At 35.7% G+C, this 18,605-nt stretch overlaps 1 pseudogene; it reads left to right on the forward strand.

Moving 5' to 3' along the window:
- The window catches only part of LOC112134268 (protein C-mannosyl-transferase DPY19L1-like), a 78,084-nt pseudogene that overhangs the window by 44,739 nt on the left and 14,740 nt on the right, over positions 1-18,605 (forward strand).

Genomic DNA, 18,605 nt, shown 5'->3' on the forward strand with positions numbered 1-18,605 from the left:
AGAAATGCTCTAGATTCACTTTCATTTACCAGTTTTAATATTTTGACACATTTGCTGTCTCTCTTATACAAACACTGACACAGACATTTTTCTAATCCGTTTGAAAATGAGCTACAGATATGATGAGATCTCACCCCTAAATACTTCAGTATATATTGCCTAAAAGCAAGACATTCTCCTACATAATCACAATACTGTTATCATACTTGAGAAATTTCACACTAATAATTATATAATAATATCTTAATATAGCCCATATTCTTATTTACATAGTTTAGTCCTATAAATTCTTTGATGCTTTTATTTTGGATCCAGAATCTGATTAAGGGTCATACATTGCATTTAGTTGTCATTTCATTTAGAAAAGTTTATCTCAGTCTCTTTTTTTTTTCACGGCATTAACATTTTTGAGGGGTCTGAACTAATAATTTTGTAGAGGTCTGACATTTTGGACTTGCCTGATCGTTTCTTCATTAATAGATTTGGATTAGACCATTTTATTTTATTTTGAGGTAGGGTCTCACTCTGTTGCCCAGGCTGGAGTGCAGTGGCACAATTTTGGCTCACTGTAGCCTCTCGCTCCCTGGTTCAAGCGATTCTTGTGCCTCAGCCTCCCAAGTAGCTGGGATTACAGGCATGTGCCACCACGCCCAGCTAATTTTTATACCTTCATTAGAGACAGGGTTTTGCCATGTTGGCCAGGCTGGTCTTGAACTCCTGGCCTCAAGTAATCTGCCTGCCTCGGCCTCCCAAAGTGTTGGGATTACAGGCGTGAGTCGTTATGTCCAGCCAGATTGGACATTTTAATGAAGAATATGGCACATACGATGTTGTGTCCTTTTCTTTGCATTACATGTGGAGGCACATAAAACCAATTTGTCCCATAATCGAATTTACTAAGTTAAATCACACGGTTAAGGTGGTGGTGTCATATTTCTCTATTATAAAAATGCCCTTTTTCCTTTTAATAAGTGAAATGTGGGATGATACTTTGAGACACCAATACCCTCTTCATCTATAACATTTACCAACTGATTATGCATCCACTGATGATACTTGCCTGAATTAGTTATTACATTAGCCATTGCAAATGGTAATTTTCTAATTCTGCCATTTCATCTACATTTAATGGTGTTCTGTAAAGACAAATCCCCTGTCCCGCCATTTTCTTTTACTATATATGCATAGGTTTTTAAAATTTATTCAATGTTTTATAATCCATTGCAAATCTTTTTGATGTTCTCATTGTCACACAGTTGGCTGGTAGTAGTCTCCCCACATTTTAATTATATATAATTTTCATACATTAAGATTTGCATATTTTAACTGTTCAGTGGATCTTTACATATGTATACAGTCTTGTATCCAGGAACTAGATCAATGTATAGACTATTTCCAGCCCCCAAGCAGGCTTACCTCTGTTCCTGTCCAATCTGTATCCTTCTCCATCCTTCAAAACAGGTAGCCACTCTTCTATCTCTATCACTATTGATTAGTTTTGCCTATTTGGGGGTTTCATATAGTGGAATCATATTTTCTTATGTCCGATGTCTTTCTCTCAACGTATGTCTGTGATATATATCCACATTGTTTTCCAAAGTGCTTGTACCAGTTTTCACTCCCATTGGCAATGTATGAGAATTCCCAGTTTCTTCTATCAGTACATCCTTGTCAGTGCTTGGCATTGGCAGTCCTCTTAATTATAGTCATTCTGATGAGTGAAATGGTACCTTATTATGGGTTTAGTTTGCATTTTCCTGATAAGTAATGATATTGAGTACCTTTTAATATGGCTTATCTGATTTAGATATTCTCTTTTCTTTAAACCTATCTGAGTCTTCACCCATTAACAAATATTTGGGTTATTTTATTCATATATGGGAACTCTTTGTCAATTCCATGGAGTTGTTTGTAGAATATATGTTCTGCAAGTACCTTCTCACCACTTATGACCTGCCTTTTCATCTTTTTGGATTTTGTGATTTTTATCTTTGTGTACACAGATCTTTTTGAGGTTTTTTGATGAAGTTCTTAATTTTCATGAAGTTCCATTTATCAGTCTCTTATGTTTAACCTTTTTTGTGTCTGATTAAAAAGTCTTTGCCTACTGTAGGTCATAAAGATTTTCTCGTATTTTCTTTTAGAAGCTTGAAGAAAATATAAGGGAAAATCTTGGTGTAGCTTTCACATTTTGGTTTATAATCTGTCTAGAATCTTGTATACAGTATGAAATAAGTTCCAGATTCCTTCCTCCCCTACCCCACCCCAAATAGGATGTCCAATTAACCTAGTACCATTTGTTAAAAAGAAAATTTTTTCCCCGCTGAATTGTAGTGGGCATTGTGTCATAAATAAAGTGACTACATATTTTTGGATTTATTTCTACACTCTCCATTATGTTCTATTTGTCCGTTTATCTTCAAGCCAGTATCACACTGCCTTAAATATTGTAGTTTATAAGTTCGATATCTGATAATGAAGATCTCTAACCTTGTTTTTCGTCAATATTGCCATAGCTGTTCCAGGTCCTTTGTGTTTCCATATAAATTTTAGAATCAGCTTGTCACTACTCCCCCCTCTTTCAACAGATACACAACCTGCTGGTTGTGTATTGGATCTCTAGATTAATTTAGAATGGACATTCCTGAATATACTAAATCTTCCAATCCATAAACATAGATTTATATTTGTCTCCTTTAATTTCTCTTAGCAGTGTTTTATGTTTTGCATGTATTTTATTAATCTCTAGATATTTTATGATTTTGGCACTGTTTTCTGCCCTTTTGATATATTTCATTGTGTTCAGACAAACACAAAAAGGTTCCAGAAACAAATTATTCTGTAATACACACAAAATAGTTTCAGAGTTACTACACTAATGTCATTACCAATAACAGTTCTATCAAGTGTGGTTTGGTATTTCTCTAGTTATTTTTCTCCTAAGAGTGTATTCTGCTAAGGAGGTATAGTCAGAGTATAAAAGTTAAACAATTCAGAAGCAACCTGAATTGTTTTTATTTCTCCATGTTGTATTATCATTTTGATAGTGCAATTTGAATCATTTGTTTCTGTTTCTATTTATATTGCCTTTGTATCTTGGCTAATGCTTTCATTTTGTAGTCAGAATTTTGGTTATGTTGATAACCTTGAGCAATGTAGTTTATAACCACATGATGAAGGTGGTAGAGTTGATACTGATAACATCTTGCCAGATATATTTTCTGTTTTAGATGAATAAACAATGGTCAAGTTCGAGTCATTGCAACAATGGATGGAAACATGGAGGTGTACTCATCGCGTTTTCAACAAAGTTGACTGCTTTCACAGAGGTTTTTTGTAAATTTAGGATAGGATATACTGATATCTTAGATTTTCAGAGACAAAAAGAGCAATGTTTTCTGTCATACAACCAGCTGAAATTCTTTATAAAGATAGTACAGTTTAAAATAGCATTTACATATCACTGACACATTAAACCCTATGTGAGCCAAAATTGTATTATAAGTTCAGATTGAAATATGTAACTGGTTAATTGAGCAGCTTATCAGTACAGGCTGTGCATCTGTAATCTGAACATCTGAAGTCTGAAATACTTGAAAAGTCCAAAACTTTTTGAATGCCAACATGACTCTCAAAGGAAATTCTCATTGGAGCATTTCAGATTTTGGTTTTTTGGATTAGAGATGCTCAGTTAGTAAGTAAAATGCAAATATTCCAAAATTTGAAAAACTCTGAAATCTAAAACACTTCTGGTCCCAGCATTTTGGATGAGAAATACTCAACCTGTGTATGGTGCAAAAATAGACCAAAACTGCAGGAAAGCAACCAGGCTTACCTGTTACCAAGATACAGTGCCCTGAGATGCACAAAGCTTACTCCAAAATAAGGGTCTTCCTAAATAATGGGACTGCCCAAAGTAGCATCAAACAGGAGATATTCAAGCCATGTCTCTTAAACCTAGCATTTTTATGGTTACTATGTGGATAGCAGGATTCTTAACACCTATAACATTCTCTGAAGAGAGGTAGCATAACCTTCATGGTGCCAGCGGTCTTTTAAGGAAGCACTCATAAATATAGTGTTTAAAGCATTATTATAGTTAATATTAAGCAATATGAAGCAACAGTGTAATCAATATAGAAAAGCAGCAGTCAGAGATGGGTAATTTGTTTTAAACCTAAACATTATAGTAACAAGTTAGGATTGATCCAGCAAATAGCAACTCTAGTAAAAACTCTTGGAATAAATCTATGATCTGTTTGATACTAATATTAACCACAATTTATAACTCACTAGTCAGTTGTTCTTCTATTTATTTTGAAGTTATGAAGATAAATCAATTAGATCATGCTGTATTTCCAATATTATAAGTTAATAGTTTGAAAATAGAGATTGGAAAATTAAACTATTTTTGAGATTCCTTAGTTATTAATTCTTGAGTGAATGATTAAAAATTATTAAGCAGAAAAGAAAAGCCTCTTGTTAATATCTACACAGGATTATGTTGCAATATAATCAGTGTTATGAAATGTGTGCTAAAAATTATATACTAGATGTTAGCAGTTTGCAACATGAGATTTTTATTGAATTTATTTTCACAATAAATGGATTTCTTGTACTTAGAGACAACATACATTTGTATAACCCTTTTTTGAAGCAGTTCACATGTATATTTCCTTTAATTCTCAAATTTCAAAATAGTATCTTTTAAAAGCATTGGCATTTTAAACTGTCACACTATTTTTATTTTCCATTTAAAATTAGAGATAAAGAAAAAATATTTATTTGTTGAAACGTAAGGCATGACTAAACCAAATCTCTTCACTGTTTTCAAATTATATGGGATCATCTGGAATGGCAATTATGTTTGTTCCAGATCTAGTAAAACACATTGTGTTATTGGAGAAACAATAGAAAGCACTTTCATGGACATTTGAATTCATGTACTCAGAATTTTGGAGGGAGAAGACCTTGCCCTTCATTACAGTCCTGTAATTGGGTTTTCTTGTCCCTACTTTCAGAGGATGTAATTCAGTTTTGGTGAACTGAGTGACTTCAGCTATTAAATGCAACGAATTTCAGAGAAATGATAACGTCATCGAATGTGGGTAACAAATGTGGGGGAACCGTCTGTATGAAGAAAATTCTCAAATTGTACATTGCATAGTTTGAATACTTGCTTGTTTGAATACTTGTTTTTGTACAGAGACTGATGACTTTACAAGTTTTGATCATACAGGTATACTTCAGAGATATTGTAAAGTGAATATTGTAATAAATCAAGTCATACAAATTTTTTGGTTTTCTAGTGCATATAAAAGTTATGTTTACACTGTGCTATAGTCTATTAAGTGTGAAATAGCATTATGTCTAAAAAACAACGTACATACCTTAATTTAAAAATAAGTTGCTAATCCCAGCATTTTGGGAGGCTGAGGCAGGCGGGTCACCTGAGGTCAGGAGTTTGAGACCAGCCTGGTCAACATGGTGAAATCCTTTCTCTATTAAAAATACAAAAAAAAAATTAGCCAGGTGTGGTGGTGGGTGCCTATAGTCCCAGCTACTCGGGAGGCTGAGGCAGGAGAATCGTTTGAACCCAGGAGGCATAGGCTGCAGTGAGCTGAAATTGCACAGCTGCACTCCAGCCTGGGCGGCAGAATGAAACTCAGTCTCAAAATAAACAAACAAACAAACAAACAAACTGCAAGTGATCATCTGAACCTTCAGCAAGTTGTTCAGATGGAGGGTCTTGCTTTGATGTTGACAACTGCTGACAGAGGGGTTGCTGAAGATTGGGATAGCTGTGGCAATTTCTTGAGGTAACGATGAAATTTGCTGCATTGATTGATTTTTTCTTTTACGAAAGATTCCCCTGTAGCATGTGATGCTGTTTGATAGCATTTTACCCACAGTAGAGCTTTCAAAATTGGAGTCAGTCCTCTCAAACCCTGCCACTGCTTTAGCAACTAAGTTTATGTCATATTCTAAATCCTTTGTTGTGATTTCAACAATGTTTACAGTATCTTTACCAGTAGTAGATACCATTTCAAGAAACCACTCCCTTTGCTCATTTAAGAAGCAACTCCTTATCCTTTAAGTTTTATCATGAGATTACAGCAATTCAGTCACATCTTCGGGCTCCATTTCTAGTTATCTTGCCATTTCCATCACATCTGCAGTTACTTCCTCCACTGAAGTCTTTAGCCCATCTAAGTCTCCCATGAGGGTTGAAATAAACTTCTTCCAAAGTCCTATTAATGATGATATTTTGACCTCCTGTCATGAATCAGAATGATTTTAATGGTATCTGAAATAGTTAATCCATTCCAGACGATTTAAATTTCATTTGCCCAGACTCATCAGAGGAATCACTATAGCAGCTAGAGCCTTATGAAACATATCTCTTAGATAATAAGACCTGAAAGTTGAAATGACTCCTTGCTTCATGGGCTGCAGAATAGATGCTGTGTTAGCAGGCATGAAGGCAACATTAATCACCTCATCCGCCTCCACCCGAGCACTTGTGTAACCAAGTGCACTGTCAATGAGCAATAATATTTTGAAATGAATCTTTTTTTCTGAGCAGTAGGTCTCAAGAATGGGCTTAAAATATCCAGTCAATCACGCTACAATAGATGTGCTCTTACCTAGGCTTTGTTGCTCCATTTGTAGATCATGTGCAGAGTAGATTTAGTGGAATTCTTAAGGGTCCTAGGATTTTTAGGATGGTCAATGAATATTGGCTTCAAGTTAGTCACTGGTTGCATTAGGTCCTAACAAGAGAGTCTTCCTGTCCTTTGATGTTTTGAAGCCAGCCATTGACTTCTCTCTAACTAGGAAAGTCCTAGATGACATCTTTTTCCAATAGAAGGCTTTTTCATCTGCACTGAAAATCTGTTGTTTAGTGCAGCCACCTACCTCAGTAATGTTAGCTAGATCTTCTGAATAACTTGCAACTTCTACATCAGCATTGCTGTTTTACCTTGTACTTTTATCTTACGGAGACGGCTTATTTCCTTAAACCTCATGAACCAACCTTTGCTAGTTCAAACTTTTCTGCAACTTCCTCACCTCTCTCAGCCTTCGTAGAATTGAAGAGAGTTAGGATCTTGTTCTGGATTAGGCTTTGACTTAAGGAAATGTGGCTGGTTTGATCTTCCGTCCAGAACATTAAAACTGTCTGCATATCAGCAATAAGGTTGTTTCACTTTTAATTTCCTTCAATAATTTTTGTTTTTCATTCCGGACTGTTAGGCATAAGAGGCCTAGCTTTTGGCCTCTCTCAGCTTTTGACGTGCCTTCTTCACCAAGTTTAATCATTTCTAGCCTTTGACTTAAAGTGAGAGATGAACAACTCTTTCTATTAATTGAACACTTAGAGGCCCTTGTAAGCTTATTAATTTTCCTAATTTTAATATTGTTGTGTCTCAGGGAATTTGTAGGCCTGATGGGAGGGAGAGAGATGGGAGAGTGGCTGATCGGTGGAGCAGTTAGAACACACACATTTATCCATTAAGTTTGCCATCTTATTGGGCATGATTCAAGGCACCTAAAGCAATTACAATAGTAATATCAGAGATTACTGATCACAGATCACCATAGCAGATATAGTAATAATGAAAAAGGTTGAAATAGGCCATGCACAGTAGCTCACGCCTGTAATCCCAGCACTTTGGGAGGCTGAGGCGGGCGGATCACGAGATCAGGAGATTGAGACCATCCTGGCTAACACAGTGAAACCCTGTCTCTACTAAAAAAAAATACAAAAAAAAAAAAAAAACTTAGCTGGGCATGGTGGCAGGCACCTGTAGTCCCAGCTACTCAGGAGGCTGAGGCAGGAGAATGGCGTGAACCCGGGAGGCAGAGCTTGCAGTGAGCCGAGATCGTGCCACTGCACTCCAGCCTGGGTGACAGAGCAGGACTCTGTCTCAAAAAGAAAAAAAAAAAGAAAAGGTTGAAATATTATGAAAATTACCAAAACGTGACACAGAGACATGAAATGACCACATGCTGTTGGAAAAATGGCACTGATAGACTTGCTTGATGCAGGGTTTCCACAAACCTTCAGTTTGTGACAGACATTATCTGCGAAGCATAGTAAAAGGCAAGGAAATGTGGTTTGTCCATGTGTCTTACTGTCAATCCTACTGAACTCTCCAGTTAATCTAATAAACTAACAGCTTTTAAAAATTGCATTCTGGTAACAACAGTGTACATTACCAACAGACATTCAGTAATATTCAGTAACAACAGTATACATTATCAACAGATCTTTTCAGCATTCCTTTGTGTGAGTAGTTCATTCATAAATAGATATGTATGTCAGTTTCATAGAGGATGGTGGGCTCGGTAGAAAAGAGGAGTAAATTGACTCAGTCTTTCTATAGCAGTACTAGAAATATTCAGTAGTCTGAGGTACAGCTAAAATATAGGAAACACTTATTTCTGACATGGTCTTTGTCATTCTGTGGAGTCTTTCAGGTACCCCTGCTTGCATTGAAAGACATAATTTATTTTAGTGTGACTTAATAATATCAAATTGCTTGCATTTAATTCTATGCGGTTTTCTGTCGATGGAAGGATGAACTTACTAATGTATTTAGTATATATACAGAAAAATGACGTTATTACAGCTGCGATAGTACATTGCTTAATTATGTCCAAAGTGAGCTTTTCAGAAAGGTTTATACTTAACAATTTTAAGACTTTTGTTACTTAATTTGATTCCACCGCCTACTTTTAAATATTTTGCAACCCAGGGTAGCTTAGGCAAAGAAGTAAAACCAAAAATGGAATATTCCTTTGTAGCAGCACTGTGAATGAAAATACTAAATTTGATGACTACAAAGAATTCTCAAGTACTGGTTATGGATAGTTTTGCTGAAATTCATGGGAAAGAAGACAAACAATAGATAAATAATCAACTCAAAATATTCTGAAATTTGACAGAAAGATTTTTTGCTGGTACTTTTCTCCCTTTCCTTTTAAGATGTAATTGCATCTTTTTTGGTATTTTCTTGTTGACAATTCATAATATTAATGCTTTACATGACCTTAAGCCACATGTGTCTCTGTCAGTAATATTTCTCACATGCTAGTTTTGCTGTTTATGGGATAAAGTACAGTAGTTTGTTTTACAACGCACCATTTAAATTATTTGTTAAAAATAATTTTATTTTATTTATAAATAGCAATTTTTACTTGGAATGTCTGTCTTAGTAAATTTAGCAAGTATACTATACTACGATTTTTTTTTTTTCAGTGTATCCGTGTAATGTGGACACCACCTCTCCGCGAAAGCTTCTCCTGTTTCTTGTTCTTCAAATGTTGCTTGTGACTCATATTTTCAGGTAACTTTGACTTAACCTTATTTCTTTTTGCATTAAATAATTTAAACTATAATTTCTTAAGCTTCCATAATAAAGTCAACATAATAAAATAATTAACCAATATGATGCCATTATTAGTAAAAATATTTTAAGAATGTAACTTAAAAATAGTACCAAAAACATTTCCTCCATCAGCCTTCTGTTCCTCCTTCTTTTTCTTGGTGGTCCACAGTGACTGCTTGAGAAGGAACAAATTGCTTTCACTTCTCCTGTCATTTCCGCTTTCTCAAGTCTTCTTCTGTTACCACTATAACCTCCTGAAAATGAGCAGAAAGAAGGTAAAGGCTGGTCATGCTATACTGTATCCTGTAAGATAGAATCCTTTGGGGCAAAGTGTAATTCACAGAATTCACACTTCTCTCCCTTTCTGCTGACAAATATTGAATATAGCTGCCTTGCTCCAGAGGGTAAAAATGAAACAAAATGGGGGCTATGGAAAAATGGAATAAAGCATGATAAAAATCTGAAGATGACTCAGACTGATAACTCTCTTCAGTGATCCTCCGAATTTGGAAGAACTTTGATGAAGTCTGTTATGCCAAACCCTTTGGGCAATCTATTTCCCTCTGATTGTTACAGCAAGTATAGAACCATCACATGGCTTTTAGTCTCCTATGTAGTAGTGTCTTTACACAGACCTTTCATAGAACATGAGATGGGTGATGTTTTTGCATTAGCTTTTTAAAGTCTGTGTAGCTCCAGCTTTATTGCTGTCCCCTAAACTCTTTTATAGGATTTAAAGCTTCTTTAGCACCTTCAAATAAGGTGAACCTCTATGAATTCGTAACCTTTAGCTCTGCCCTGTTGGTTCTGAGGCACCTTGAGCAACGGTCCCTTCTCAAACATCTCTGTAAGAAGTGTTGTGCTGTAAGAGTATTTGATTCGCCACTATAGATGCTGTTTTTCCACATTCACATTCTTGACCGTGGCTTTTTTCTCCAGTATAGTGCAGACAGCAGACTGCCCATCAGTCTCTAGTTCCTTCCTGCTTTTCTGCCTCTGCTCCTGTCTTAAATCCAGTGAAGGCAAACCTTTGATTCTTCTTTCACTCACTGATCTGATCTGTCCCTAAGTGGGCATGGGGATGCTGCTCCGGGGACTGAGCGCTGCTTCCTTTAGTCCATCTGTACCATAGAAGGTAGTGTTAGTTTCCTTTTGCTGTGTACCAGTCATCACAAACTGGGATCTACTATCTTGAAGTTTTCTAGCTCCTTAGTTTTAAAATCAGGGTATTGGAGGTGCTACACTCTTCCTGAAGGCACAGAGTGGGAGGAGAGAGAATCAATTTTCTTGCCTTTTCTAGCTTCTAGAGGCTGCCTGCATTTCTTGGGAGGCTGTCTGCATTTCTTGGGAGACCGCCTGCATTTCTTGGCTTGTGGCTCCTTCATCTTCAAAACTAGCAATGCTGGATTGGGTCCTTCTTTGTCAGTTCACTCCAACCTTCTCTTCAGCCTCTCTTCCACTTTTATGTATCCTGTGGTGGTACATAAAAGTGACATGACATGTTCACAGGTTCCAGGGATTAGGACACATATTTTTGGAGGCCATTATTCTGCCTACCAGGATGGGGCCTCTCCAGTTGCTGTTTCCTGCCTTCAAGGGCTGTCTTCTATTGGGTCCTTCTCTGTTTTTGGCTCCAGGTGCTTCTGTGACAAGCTTTTTATGTCTTCTTTAGCCTCTTATCATTGTCATTTTCAGCCTTACCCACCTCTTCATACCTGTCTTTACTTTTTGCTGAAAAGTTTGAGAGAACTTTCCTCTCTTTAGAGCCTTCTTCATTGTCTCTGTTTATATTCTAGTTGACATTTCCTTTCTCGTATTCCTGGCCATCTGAAGCTGAATCAGCTGCTGCTTTCACCACTCCTGGTTCAGATCCATCCCGTCTTGATCTTCCTCGCCATCTTCATCGGCAGCTTATCACTTCTGATTGCGACGGCTTTCCTGGTTATGCCCCTTAGTTGTCATGGCTCCCTGCTTGCCTGCTGCGGCTATGACTGGTTGCTTGGAAGTGTGGGCTTTCATTTTGCTTTCTTGGACACTGCAGTCTTTTTTGGAGGGAAAACCTGCTAAACTTCCTTTCTTGAAGTTTTGGCAGACATCTTGTCTTTTTTCTGAAGGATAGTAACCTTCTCTCTATAGGCCATCTTCATCTTCTGATATTTCATCCTCATTACTGACATTGTCTCCTTAGGAAGAGCAGCCATTTCCTTTAGTTCTTGGTTTCTACCTATAGTTGACATATTGTGACATTAGAGGGAGGTGGTGGGTGGTGATGGCTTGGTGGAGCCAAGAAGAAGCTGAGCAGTGTTGATGCAGGCTGCAGTGCTGAGGATACTGGTATAAAACCAGAAAAGAGACTATTCCTTAATGCTAGGAATCATTTATAAATAAGGTTAGTGGTATATTTTAACAAACTGGTTTTGTCCAGTTTTGAATTTTAAGCATTTTTAGAAATTCAGTTTATATAGTCACCTAATACTAGCACAGCTTAGCTTTTTCTTGATTGTTCTTAGCTTTTTTTAATTATTCTTGGCAATATTTATGTTTCCATTTCTGTTTTCTTGGGTCAGAGCTATTTTGATCACCAATGGATTTTCTTTGTTTTCTGTTCATTCCTGTCTCCCCATAGTGCATTCTTTACCCAACTGCCAGATTGGTATTAAATTCTGCTCACAAATCTTAATGTCTCTTGTTACCCATAAAATGAAAATCATATTTAGTATTCAAAAGCAGTAGAGAAGTGCTTTATTTTAGACAGCGGCTTTCAAACTTTTGGACTATGATCTATAAGAAGTAAGAAATATGTTTTACACTGTGGCTTAGTATACACATACATGTATGCATACAACTGAAACAAAAGTTTCACAGAATAGAACCCCTCGTAAGTAGGATATAGTCATATATATTCTGTTTCACTCTGCTGATCTCCATTTTTAAATGCTGAATTTTATTCCATAAGTTGATTTCATAACTCATTAAAAGGTTATCTGGAGTTTAAAAGTACTTTTGTTGGATTAAAATAGCAGAGAGGGATGTCCTTTGGAGAAGGGATACTTGGGGAAGTGAAGAAAGGCATTTCATAATGGTGCTCTATGCTCCAGGTAGGTTTATCTAACCAGGATGTCTTTACTGTATCCGAGCTGCATACACTTCATCACCTCAGTATATTAACATGCACACTCCATTTCTGTGAAGATGGACATGTGTGGGGGCTTTGCGTTGGCTCGCAGATTTAGAGGATAAAATCATCTTACCCTCCTAAAAATCTCCTAAATTACACATCAGTACCAAAATGAGATCTCTAAAGATTGCTTCAGAGTGGCCCCCATATCTTTTCCTCCACTTAACTTTTCTGTGTTCTCCTACCTGTGCCAGACCCAACTTTTTATCTCACATGCTTATAAAATCTCTCTCAGCTGCTTAGCTCTTATTCTGCATTCTTGCAGTAGTTGTCTGCATAATACTTAGCACTTAGAATATGCTGCTATCATCTTTTCATAGGCATCTTCTGCCTTTCTAACTAATGAATCTGTTGAATCAGTATTTTTAAATATTCAGTCATGGATTCACCAAAATATAATTTGAAAAAAATGTTCATGGATATACTGACCCAGCCACCCTCCTTCTCTCTGTGTTATTGCTAGCAATAATGGGTATTTACCTTTCAAAGAAAATTGTTGTAATTGAGTATCAGGAGGTATAATTTCTAACCCATTGGTTCATTTTATGTTTAGGTTGTATTATAACCAGATCATATACATTTAGAGATTCTAATTTGCAGCAGTTTGGAGCCATGCTAGACTATTTCGTGTTTAAACTTACTAATACTTATTTTATCTTTTCAAGGGCTACAAAACTTTATAGAGGAAGTTTGATTGCACTCTGCATTTCCAATGTATTTTTCATGCTTCCTTGCCAGTTTGCTCAATTTGTACTTCTTACTCAGGTGAGGTGATTATATTTTAAGCTGTTTTAAGCTTAGCATGTTTGACTATGAACTTATTTGCATAAAATTATAACTGAGATGTTCTATGATTCTAAGTCCTAAAACATTTTCTAGGAAAAATGTTTTTCTAAAGCATTTTCTAGGAAAAATGTTTTTCTAAAACAGGAACAGGAAAAATGTTTTTCTAAAACAGGAACAGGAAAAATGTTTTTCTAAAACATTTTTTAGAAATGTTGAACAAAAGAAAGTTCAGGGTAGAGAAATATGTAGAATTATTTATAAATGATTGTTAATTATTTACTTCCTAACATAATGCATTTATTGAACTCAAATTTGTAAGAATGCTTATCTTTGTTATTCAGTATTGTTAATGTGCTTAAAAGAGGACTAGTGCTGTAACTTTAAGTATTTCTCTTAAGTTAACAATAGTATTTCTCTTAACGTAAAATGTTTCTTTTATGAATAGTTGTGTACATTCTTGCACGTAGAATAAAGACACATAGGATTACAGGATAAATAGCTAACCAGTTCATCTTTTATAAAATTCTCTCTACCAGTCTGGAAATTTATCTATTGCCTTTCCATGTACTCTTGCCCACTATAAATGGAGGTAGTTTGTTGAGAGATGGAGTAAGTTACATACTCATTTTTTTTTCCCTGCCTACTATTTTTTTTATTGTACTGGTATATTTGTATAAAGCAGTTGAAGAGTTGCTTTTTTTTTTTTTTTTTTCCTCTGAGACAGAGTCTTGCTCTGTTGCCCAGGCTTGAGTGCAGTGGCGCAGTCTCGGCTCACTGCAACCCCCACCTCTTGGGTTCAAGCGATTCTCCTGCCTCAGCCTCCCAAGTAGCTGGGACTACAGGCGAGTGCCACCACGCCTGGCTAATTATTTGTATTTTTAGTAGAGACGGGGTTTCACCTTGTTAGCTAGGATGGTCTCGATCTCCTGACCTCGTGATCCGCCTGCTTCAGCCTCCCAAAGTGCTGGGATTACAGGCGTGAGCCACCGCGCCTGGCTGCTTTTTAATATTTTTTAGAACGTCTTGCTTGAGAAACGAAGTTAGACTTGGATTTGAGTCCTAATTCTATTCAGTAGCCTGTTAACTTGGATAAAATAGTTAACTTTTCTTTGTTTAGGTTTTCTCATTTCTGAAATAGAGATAATAAAAGAACCTACTTTATTGGTTGCGGATAGGACCAGATGAAGTAATGTATATGGTTCTTAATACAGTACCTGGTACTTAGTAGGTCACAGTAATGTTAGTTGGTTTTATCATTATTTTTTAAAATAGGCTCTATTTGTACTTACTTTTTACTTTGATCTCGTCTTGTAGACTCCTTTGTCTAACTTAGTTTGATGACATTTTCAATCAGTTTGTGGTTTAAAATTGTCTCTGAGTTTCTCTCTTTAAAATTCTACCCTGTAAATATACTGTGTGTTGCTTAGCCCTTGGGGTGAAAAGGGAGCATTCTCATTGCTTCCTGATAGTGGAGACTGCCTGCTTCTTTGTGGAGGTGAGAGTCAGGGGAGGTATTTTGCCTCCCTGTGGGGCTTATGTTGAATAATAACACACACTTCCCCACAGTTGTTATGTCATATCAGGCACCCTAAGAAATGCAGTGTTCTCCATGGGTAACTCTGAATAAAGGGAAACTTTGTTGTTTTTCTCACTAATGGAAAAATTTGTTGTAGATCGATTTAGAGATAAAAAACTTGATGAATGAAACTTAAGTTATATGTTCAAGTATTCAGCTATTTTGCAATCTGTTTATGCTATGCTTTTGTAGTAGGACAGGAAGAATTTAATTTGAATTGCTTTCTCTATGAGGAAGGGTGTAGAGGCATTGTCTGACATATTACCTCTATGTAAGAGATACTGTATCATTATTTAATCTATTCATCTAAATAATTCCAGTACTCTTAGAATTATTGATATATAACATACAATTTTCTTCCAAATGGAAAAGAAAGTTAAAAATACCTTTGCATCGAAAGTACTCTTAATCTGAAATTGATAAATTTGATTATAACTGACTCTTGAATATTTGTATTAATGAAAGAACGCTAATGGAGATACTTGTAAAGAGTGACTAGCAAGCAGAAATTAATGTATTTTTATGCACACATGCATTGCTTAATTATTTTTCAGTTTAATGTACCTCCCCCAATTATGTATTAGTTGTCATAATTACATTTTCATCTTTTTTGATTGGACAAGGCACTTTTTAATTGTACGTGTTGACAGTAGGGTTGACCTGAAATTAAAATGAGTATTGTTTTGGACAATCAACAAAGTAGACAATTCACATGATTGAGAGAGCTGTGTGTCAGGGAGAAAAATCAACCAATATTTTCTATACTAATATATTGACTATATTTAATAATAAATTGGCAGATAAAAGGAAAACAAAAGAACTCACTCTGTGTGTAGATATAAATCAGTTGAAACAACAAGAAATATATTCTTCATTCTTGTAGCTATTCATTTTATCTTTTTTACTTCTAATTTCTTTTTAAATTTCAGGTTGCATCATTATTTGCAGTGTATGTTGTCGGGTACATTGATATATGTAAATTATGGAAGATCATTTATATACACATGGTAATAATTTTTTTATTGTTCTTTTCCATTTCGTTTGCCCTTAAACTCCTGATTAATATTTGATTTGTTCATGGTTGAAACTAGTTGTAACAATTTCATAACTAAAACAAATGTTGTTCAAACATTGTGATATAATCAACAGACCTCGTTTTGATAGACCACTCACAAAAATTTAATTTGGGTCATATTATCTGATTGAAGTTGTTCCCAACTTATGCATTATCAGTAAAAGAAATAATTTATGAAACGGAAACATGGGACTGATATATTATCCAGGAGCTGTCTGTTAAAATGAAGTAGAAGGGCCCGACATGGTGGCTTATGCCTGTAATCCCAACACTTTTGAGAGGCCAAGGTGGGGTTCACTTGAGGCCAGAAGTTTGAAACCAGCCTGGACAACAGAGCCAGACCTCATCTCTACAAAAATAAAATAAAATTAGCCTAGCATGGTAACGCATGCCTGTAGTACTAGCTATTTAGGAAGCTGATGTGGGAGGAATGCATTAGCCCGGGAGGTTGAGACTGCAGTGAGCTATGATCACACCACTGCACTCCAGCCTGGGCAACGTAGCAAGACCATGTCTCTACAAAAAAGAAAAAAAGTTAATTTACTGAGTGTCAACTATCCAGGCATGTGGAATACACCAGCATTCATATTACTGCATTCTAACAGAGTGGGGGAAGGAGGGAAGACAGAAGATAAATAATAAACATAGTAAATGGGTAAATTTTGTAGGGTGTTAGAAGGTGATAAGGATTTTAGGCCAGGCATGGTGGCCTGGGGAGGCTGAGGCAAGAGGACATTTGAGCCCAGGAGTTTAAGACCAGCCTGGGTGAGACCCCATCTCTATAAAAAAATACAAAAAAAAAGATTTTAGAAGAAAGAAAAGGTAAGGGTAAGGCAGATCAGGAGCACCAAGATCAGGGGGTAGGAGATGGAAAAATCAAATGAGGTGGTCAGGGCAGGTCTTCTTGAAAAGGGGGAGTAGAACAAAGATTGGAAGAAGGAGAAGGAGTTAGCCAAGTAGATATCAAAGAAACTGATCCCTAGGTTGGTGGAACAGCTAGAAGAAAGACCCTAAAGCCAATTGGTTGATGTTCTTGAATGGTTATCCTTTAAAAACAAACATTTGTCTTCTCTCTCATTAGTTTTTATATTGATGTTTTCTTTTCCTGATAACTTTACAGCTGTCATAATATCCCATTTTCATTTTCCTAATAATTTATACATATAAAAGAACATTTATAATGTGCGAGGAAGTTATAAACACAGTCATAAAATAAACAACCAGGAGCTGCTCTACAAATGGAAAATAGAACCTTATCGTTACTTTTAAGTCCTGTATGCCCTGAGCTCATCCCCTCACTGCTCCTAGAGGTAACCACTATTCTGACTTTTTGAATCATAATCTATTTGCTTTTCTTTATAACTTTACCATATGTGGATTACTAAATAGTATACATTTTTATTATTAAATGTTCACATTCTTTGTAAGGTTTATACAAATGGCATTTTATAAGTACTATTTTTTCACTCAGATTTCTGCTACTTATAGGTAACTAGGAATTCAAATATTTTCACTGCTTTATATTTTCCATCATATAAATAAAGCATAATTCATTTATTCATTTTCTTGTTGAAGGACATTTAGGTTCTCTCCTCTCCCCCCAACTTCTTATTTTAGTTATAAATAATGCTGTACATTCTTCACATATCTCCTAGGGCACCTATGTTGAGAGTTTCTCTAGGGTGTTTACCTAGTAGTAAACTTGTTGGGTGGTAAATTATGTACATGTTCAACTTTGTAAATACCAAATTGTTTTTCTAAAATGATTGGACTACTTCCAACAGCAATATATAGCAGCTTATGTTATTCTGCATCCTTTTTTATTTTATCAATCTGGTTCGTGTAAAATGGTATCTTGTAACCATAATTTGCATTTTCTCTGATTCATAATGAAGCTGAGCAGCTTTTGGTTTGTTTATACGCCCTTCATGTTTCCACTGTTGTAAATTCCTATTCAAATCTTTTACCAGTTTGTCTTGTGTCCAAAAGAAAACGACATCTATTTTAGTCAGTGCAGTGTAATCCATTATTTTTGTTATTTATGTTGATGCTCAAATTGTTCCACACTTGTCCAACTATTCAAGCTGACTTCTCTTTCCTTTTAAGATATCCTCATCATTTCTTGAGCACTTTTAAAAAGAAATTAATAAATGTAAGTTTCATGAAATGCTTTCCTACATCTGTTTACATGATTCTGTGTATTTCCCCCTCTTTAATCTGTTACTATAATGAATTAACATTAATTAATTTTCTAGCATTAAATAAACTTGCTTTTCTGGGCTAAACACAATTTTTGCATGTCGCTGGATTCAGTTTGCTGTCATTTTGATAGGATTTTTACATCCTTGTTCATGAATATGTTAGACAGTAATTATGTATTTTTTAGACGTGGCTTATTTTTTCCCAAACTATTTAAAATGGTTTTTTATTTTATAGTATAAATCAGATTAAATATTAAGCCTTCAGAGTTGGCTGGTCACATAGGTAACTATGGCTGAGGGCCTTGACTCAAAGTTATAGTTATAAAATTATAAAATTACACAGCGTAGTTTGTAGTAAAACCTACCTTGGGTAAATGATACATACTTTATTATATGA

This window comes from Pongo abelii, chromosome 6 (assembly GCF_028885655.2).
Source record: "Pongo abelii isolate AG06213 chromosome 6, NHGRI_mPonAbe1-v2.0_pri, whole genome shotgun sequence".
Classification (NCBI taxonomy): Eukaryota; Metazoa; Chordata; class Mammalia; order Primates; family Hominidae; genus Pongo; species Pongo abelii.